The following is an 8446-nucleotide window of genomic DNA, read 5'->3' on the forward strand; positions in this document are numbered from 1 at the left end:
GCCAGAACTTTAACATTTGCTGAGAGAATTTTCTGCCAGGGTTATTTGGAAATTATGGTGTACCATGGTATTATAGGAGTGATCTTATCCATCCCATCATGTAATAGTTTCTTTACCTTTCCAAAGAGTATTTATATGGACCCAGGGTACAAACAACAGGACGAGCAGAAGAGAATTAGAGGAGACACTAATCATCCACGATGAAGAACCTGGTCGCTTTGCTTTGATGATCTCCGCTCTTGTCAGCACAGGTAAGACTTGATAAAGTCAGCTGACAGCATATACACATAGTGCACCGAGAAGTGGCGGCAATTTTATTGCATTGTTTCTCCTTCATTTTCAGCAAATATTTGCTAATGTGAAATGGAAATTCTGAGCCATTTTGGCTAATGTGGTGACATCAAGCCATAATCAGACTTGGAAAAAATTGTTGCAAAAATTAAACTATTAATAAATGGGCCCCCAAATAATACAGGATTCACTTCTTTGCCTAGTGAGGTGTTCCTGTAGATACCCATCTGTCATGGTGGTTTTATAGAGGTAGCAGGTTCTTACATCAGGCACTGCCACATTGTAACTTGATTTGCTTGAAACTTTTCACTCCGCTAAGAGTCCAATTATGGTTTTACACCAAGATATTTTTTCTGAGACATGATATTGCTACCGTAGTGTGTGTTATGTAAAAAATGACACACTTGTGAAATTTTAAGGATTAAAACCATGTCCTAATAGTGATATTCCTAGAAAAAAAGATCAGTTTCAATAAAGTACAAGTGGAACTTAAAGCTCATCTCGAGTCTCGCTGACTACAAATATGAAAAACATGGTTCTCATAACAACTAAAATATTCCCCCTTTCACTTGAATTCCCACTTTTGATTGTCTCTATTTAATATTACTGGATTGTCACCTCTTGTTTCCAGTGTTTTCCCATAGATGTATGTCGTGTGTGTCCTATAACTCCACAACATGTAATGTGTCCGAGATTGAATGTCTCTCAGCTGGATGTATGACCGTCTCCCAATACATGTACATCAGTGAGTAAAACTCAGTTCTTCCTTTTAACAAAAGTATCACCACCTCAGTTCAGGTTTCATGATGTCTATTTACTTCTCTTATAGATGGAACATTTTTGAAGTCAATATATAAAGGCTGTGCCAATGAATCTATTTGTGGATTCCCGTGTTCAGTCGTCTATGAGCATGTTACATATCGATTTCATGCAAATTGCTGCTCTGGAAACTTGTGCAACACTGATGGATATGATCGTAAGTGGCAAATTGTCGCTTATCATAAAGTATTATTTGACTAATGAGCAAATCCCAGTCAATGTGCTAATTTACAGGACAATATAGAGACCATATTTATTTGACCACTGGTCTTGTGACCCAAATCAACAGATTCCTAGGCAGACACAAGGCTGGTTGGGTCAGGAGATCTGTAGCCTGGCTGAGACTTGTAGCAAAAACACAAGATGAATATTCTTGTTCAGAGGCTGAAATGCTGTACAGACCTAGTTATTGTTGTAGGTCAGATCTCTCAAGTGTCACGTCGCCGTCAGACTCGGGGCCTGCTGTTCCGCCCTCAGCCACTAGGAGGCGACGGACTGTCACGCTGCCCTCGGGCTCAGGGCCTGCTGTCCAGGCCTCGGCCACCAGGAGGCGCCGGACTGACATGTCGTCGTCGAACTCGGGGCCTGCTGTTCCGCCCTCAGCCACTAGGAGGCGCCGTGGCTCGCGCCCAAGTGATGGCGGCAACAGTGAAAGGGCTTCTGCGCAGGCGTCTAGTGGACGCAGACTCCGCTCCTCTGTCAGTCATGAAGGGGTTGGTGCATCGTCATCAGGTCTGGTCCTGGGGGCGGTCCTGATGACATCATCAGCCCGGGAGCCTGTGAGGGATGACCTGATCCCTCAAATACCTTGGGACTGGGCTTGCAAGCCGCCGGATATATTCTTGGTTCCCCTGCGTGTTACTGTGTGAATTGCTATAGTTGACTGACTCTGACCTTGGCCTGGACTTCTGACTCTGCTTCTGCCTAACGATTCTGTACCTCTGCTGCCCTCCTGGTTTATGACTCTGACATTGGCCTGGACTTCTGACTCTGCTTCTGCCTAACGATTCTGTACCTCAGCTGCCCTCCTGGTTTATGACTCTGACCTTGGCCTGAATCTGACTCTGCTACTGTCTACTGTTTTTGTACCTTGCTGCCCGACTGGTTTAGACCCGGATACCACTACGTTTTTGTCCTGTTTTGGAACACCTTTCTGGCGACCGTCCTGCTCTGGCCACTGCTCCTATTCAGACAGCGCCTCCTGGGCTCTGCTATAAATCCAGATCCCTGTATAGGGGTAAAGGGTATCAGTGTTTCTCGGGGTGTTGGCTGGCTGCAGCCCAGACCGCAGACGGACGTCACATCAAGTTTGACCCCTTCACGACCTTTGACATACTTGTACATCATATGTCGTGTCCCTGCATTTGATGCAGGCTTTCATAGTGAGTCCACATCTTCACCCTCACATTATGGCTGATTTAACCAGCCATCATGTGCCTCTAATAGCCACTAGTGGATCCGAGAGATCTGGCCATGGCTGTTAAACTGTTAAATCCCTCTGTCTGTTGATGACCTCCTCTTTTTCCCCATTAAAAATTATAAAACAAGTAAAAAATATATGAGCTACACATATTTGGTATCGCTGTATTCAGAAAAGTCCAATCTATCAAAATATCAAATAAATTAATCCGATTGGTAAACAGCGTTAGTAGAAAAAAAATCAAAATTGTGCATTTTTAGCTGCCACTACATTACAATAAAATCATATCGATCTCAAAATTGTATTAATGAAAACATCAGCTCAGGGTGAAAAAATAAAAAAGCCCTCACACAGCCTCATATCCCGAAAAATGAAAACACTATGGGTCTTGAAAAATGGTGAAACAAGTGAAATGCTATTTCTTTGCGAATTTCTAAATTTATTTTTACAACTTAAATAAAAAAAATGTGGTAGTTGTATTGGCTTAGAATATCATATTGCCAGGTCAGTTTTACCATACAGTGAACAAGGTAAATAAAGAACCCTTAACCCCTTTACCCCGAAGGGTGGTTTGGACGTTAATGACTGGGGGTCAATTTTTACAATTCTGACCACTGTCTCTTTATGAGGTCATAACTCTGGAACGCTTCCATGGATCTTGGTGATTCTGACACTGTTTTCTCGTGACATATTGTACTTCATGATAGTGGTAAAATTTAATTCATATAACTTGCATTTATTTGTGAAAAAAATGGAAATTTGGCAAAAATTTTGAAAATTTTGCAATTTTCCAACTTTTAATTTTTATGCCCTTAAATCACAGAGATATGGAACACAAAAAAATTAATAAGTAACATTTCCCACATGTTTACTTTACATCAGCACAATTTGGGAACCAATTTTTTTTTTTGGTTAGGAAATTATAAGGATTAAAAGTTGACCAGCGATTTCTCATTTTTACATCATTTTATATTTAGGGACCACATCACATTTGAAGTCACTTTGAGGGGTATATGATAGAAAATACCCAAAAGTGACACGATTCTAAAAACTTCACCCCTCAAGGTGCTCAAAACCACATTCAAGAAGTTTATTAACCCTTCAGGTGCTTCACAGGAATTTTTTGAATGTTTAAAAAAAATGAACTTTTAACTTTTTTTCACAAAAAAAATATTTCAGGTCCAATTTTTTTTATTTTACCAAGGGTAACAGGAGAAATTGGACTGCAAAAGTTATTGTGCAATTTGTCCTGAGTACGCTGATACCTGATATGTGGGGGGAACCACTGTTTCAGAGCTCAGAAGGGAAGGAGCGCCGTCTGACTTTTTCAGCGCAAAATTGACTGGAATTCAGATCAGACGCCATGTCACGTTTGGAAAGGCCCTGATGTGCCAAAACAGTGGAAACCCCTCACAAATGACACCATTTTGGAAACTAGACTCCCCATGGAACTTATCTAGATATGTGGTGAGAACTTTGAGCCCCCAAGGGCTTCACAGAAGTTTATAACGTACAGCCATACAATTAAAAAATCATATTTTTTCCAAAAAAAATGATCTTTTCACCCCCAATTTTTATTTTCCCAAGGGTAACATGACCCCAAAAGTTATTGTGCAATTTGTCCTGAGTACGCTGATACCCCATATGTCGGGGTAAATGACTATTTGGGTGCATGGCAGAGCTCAGAAGGGAAGTAGCACCAATTGACTTTTTTGGCTGGAATTGAGATCGGACGCCATGTTGTGTTTGGAAAGCCCCTGATGTGCCAAAACAGTAGAAACCCCCAACAAATGACCCCATTTTGGAAACTAGACCATCCAAGGAACTTATCTAGATATGTGGTGAGCACTTTGAACCCCTAAGTGCTTCACAGAAGTTTATAACACCCGGGCGTGAAAATAAAAAAAATCATATTTTTTCCACAAACATGATCTTTTAGTCCCCAATTTTTTTATTTTACCAAGGGTAACAGGAGAAATTAGACCCCAAAAGTTGTTGTCCAATTTGTCCTGAGTACGCTGATATCCCAAATGTGGGAGAAAACTACTGTATGGGCACACGTTGGGGCTCGGAAGGGAAGTAGTGATGTTTTGGAATGCAGACTTTGATGGAATGGTCTGCGTGTATCATATTGCCTTTGAAGAGCTCCTGATGGCTTAAACTGGCCTAAACTGTGGAAACTCCCAACATGTGATGCCATTTTGGAAACTAGACACTCCAAAGAACTTATCTAGAAATGTGGTGAGCACTTTGAACCCCCAAGTGCTTCACAGAAGTTTATAACATAGAGCCATAAAAATAAAAATTCATATTTTTTTCCACAAAAAATGATATTTTTGCCCCAATTTTTTATTTTTCCAAGGGTAACAGGAGAAATTTGACCCCAAAATTTGTTGTGCAATTTGTCCTGAGTAGGCTGATACCCCATATGTGGGGGTAAACCACTGTTTGGGGGCATGGCAGAGCTAGAAAGGGAAGGAGCACCATAGAATTGGCTGGAATTGAGATCTGACGCCATGTTGCATTTGGAGAGCACCTGATGTGCCCAAACAGTGGAAACCCCCCAATTCTAACTTCAACCCTAACCCCAACACACGCTTAACCCTAATCTCAGCCCTAACCCTGAGGATGTGTGCACACGTTGCGGATCCGCAATGGATTTGGCCCTGCGGATCCGCAGTAGTTTCTGCTGCATTGTACAGTATCTTTATATTCAATGGCAAATGAAAAATGCAGTGCACATGCTGCGGATTTTTCTATGCGGATTTGCTGCGGTTTTAAATCTGCAGCATGTCACTTCTTTGTGCAGAATCCGCAGCGGTTTGACATTCGCCCCATTACCAGGTGTCAAAACGCAGGGGAAAACCGAAGGCTAATCCGCACTAAATCCGCAGGTGAAATATAGGTCATTTGACCTGCGGATTTACCTGCAGATTTAGCCAAATCTGCGTGGAAAAATCCGCAGCAGAATCCGCATCTTGTGCACACAGCTTTACCCTAGCTCTAACCCTAGCCCTAACCCTAGCTCTAACCCTAGCCCTAACCCTAGCCCTAACCCTAGCGGGAAAATGGAAATAAATAATTTTTTTTAATTTTATTATTTTTCCATAACTAAGGGGGTGATAAAGGGTTTTTTTTTTTTTTACTATTTATGGAGGGTTTTTATGTTTGCCAGCTGTCGCACGCTGAAAGACACTTTTTATTGTAAAAATAGTTTTTTCATCACCACATTTTGAGAGCTATTATTTTTCCAAATTTTGACCTGCCGAGTCATGTGAGGTCTTATTTGTTACGGGACGAGTTGACGTTTTTATTGGTACCATTTTCGGGCACGTGACTTTTTTTATCGCATTTTATTCCGATTTTTGGGACGCAGAATGAACAAAACCAGCATTTCATGAATTTCGTTTGGGGGGTGCGTTTACACGGATCCGCGTGTGGTAAAATTGATAAAGCAATTTGATAATTTGTGTTTTAGTTTCTAAGGGGTTCACTAAAGGGGTTAACTAGCGCGACAGTTTTATAGGGCGGGTCGTTACGGACGCGGCGATACTAAATATGTGTACTTTTATTGTTTTTTTTTTATATCCAAAAAATGAATTTATTAGGGAATATATATATATTTTTTTAATTTCTATTTAGCGATTTTTTATAAATTATTTTTACACTTTTTTTTTAACTTTACTACATTGTCCCGGGGGGGGGGGGAGGGACATCACTGTCATGTGTCAGGCGCTGCACAGGCTTCCTCACTGCCTGCTCTCTATAGGCACTGAGGAAGCCACCTCCCTGCAGGACCCCGAAGGCCCCCGCAGTCATATTGGATCCGGGGACCAGCAGGGAAGGAGGCCCCCAGAGCAGCGCAGCACATCGCGCTGCGCTGGGGGTCTCAGGGAAGCACGGAGGGAGCCCCCTCCCTGCCGATGCTTCTCTAAATCCCTGGTACACTGTGATCATGTTTGATCGCAGTGTGCCAGTGTTTAACGTGCTGGGGGCGGTCCGTGACCGCCCCTGACACATAGTGCCGGGTGTCAGCTGTGATAATCAGCTGACACCCAGCCGCGATTAGCAGCACCCCCCCCGGGGGCGCCGCTGATCGCTATGCCGTACGATCCTGTCCTTGGGAATTAAGTCCCAGGGCACATGGACGGGATAGTACGTCATATGTCAGAAAGGGGTTAAAAACTATTTTGGAATTGCCTTTTTTTGTAATTTCAAACGCATTTGGAATTTTTTCTGGATTTCAAGTGCATCACATTTTAAAATTAATGATGTCATTCAAAAGTATAACTCACCCCGCAAAAAACAAGCTTTAATATGTCTATATTGACAAAAGAAAAAAGTTATGGCTCTTGGAAGAAGAGGAGGAAAAAACAAAATCAAAAAAATCACATAGTCGTGAAAGGAGGTAAAGATGTGAAAAGAAAGAGATTTGTGCTGCTTGTGTGTTTGGCTCATACTTTGTTTTTACTTGGCAGAGGATTGGAGCCCAAACGATAAACAAGTTGCCACATAATGGAATGGTATTAACATAATTTCATGAGCGTGAATCATATCTAAAGAATATTTTTTAATGCAAACAATTGTATTTCTTTATCCAGTTCCTAAAGATGATCCAACACCTAATGGTAGACTATGTCCATCCGCCTTCTGTCCGGACACTGTGGAAGAATGTAAGGGTCACCACATGGTGGAGTGCACTGGAGCTATGGACAGATGTTTTGAGTATAGGGCGGAAGCCATAGTTTTTGGTGAGCAAAATATTTCTTAAAGTATGTGGACATGTTATTGGCCAATGCAGCTACTATAAAAAATAAAGCAAATAATAGTGCATTAAAGTAATGTTTCTGTATGAAGATGTCTAGTACAACATTTTTTTCCTAATGATTTCTGTTGTTTTTGTGTCTACAGGTCTAACAAGTAAGAAATATTCTGTGAAAGGTTGTATTACTGGTGCTGCTTGCAAAGTAATCTTTGGCGACTCTATTGCAATTACAGAAAAAAAAGAAATCTCCTGAACTGTACTGATCCTTCCATAAAACTGAATGATCTAATGAATAAACCTTCAATTTATTGATTTACTTTTGATTTTTTGAATCACAAATGTTATGGAAGGACACAATGTATAACATGTTCCAGATTATTTCTTTGCTTTGCATATGGGAGCTGGGAGTCCTTATTAAAGACTTAAATGTAAACAAAGCATTATTTTTGTGAATGTGAAACATCCTCACATCTGCTATGATGGTAGTTGTAGTATCCCAGGACCTATAAATTGTACGACATTGGTCTAACTAAAACCTGTAAACCCATAAACTGCTCAGAATACTGCAAAAAAAATCAATACATTTCTAATGAATTCTTAAGATTTATTTTAATATGTGATTATCTGGAAACTTCAATAAATGCTCACTAAGCAAGGGACTGGTTCTGTGTAATTTTATGGAAGGTGAAAATATCTAAGATTAAACTGTTGTTATCCACCACCTGTGCACTTGATCCCATCCCACTTCATCCCTAACCTCACCACAGTCTTCAGCCCAGCCCTAACCCATCTCTTCAACCTATCACTAACAACGGGTGTTTTCCCCTCAAGCTTTAAACATGCCTCAGTCACACCTATTATCAAAAAGCCCTCTCTTGACCCATCCTCTGTATCTAGCTATCGCCCCATATCACTTCTCCTCTATGCCTCAAAACTACTGGAACAACACGTCCATCTTGAACTGTCCTCCCACCTCTCTTCTTGCTCCCTCTTCGACCGCTTACAATCTGGCTTCCGGACGCATCACTCCACTGAAACTGCCCTAACTAAGGTCACCAATGACCTATTACCCGCAAAGGCCAAGCAACACTACTCTGCCCTCCTGCTCCTGGACCTGTCCTCTGCCTTTGACACAGTGGACCATTCCTAAT

The 8446-nt window shown here is 41.4% G+C and overlaps 1 pseudogene; it reads left to right on the forward strand.

Moving 5' to 3' along the window:
• The first annotated feature begins 200 nt into the window (after positions 1–200).
• LOC141084882 (phospholipase A2 inhibitor and Ly6/PLAUR domain-containing protein-like) lies at positions 201–7951 on the forward strand (annotated as a pseudogene).
• Positions 7952–8446: the final 495 nt, after the last annotated feature.

This window comes from Dendrobates tinctorius, unplaced genomic scaffold, assembly GCF_039654945.1.
Source record: "Dendrobates tinctorius isolate UK_male_01 unplaced genomic scaffold, ASM3965494v1 ptg000028l, whole genome shotgun sequence".
NCBI lineage: Eukaryota > Metazoa > Chordata > Amphibia > Anura > Dendrobatidae > Dendrobates > Dendrobates tinctorius.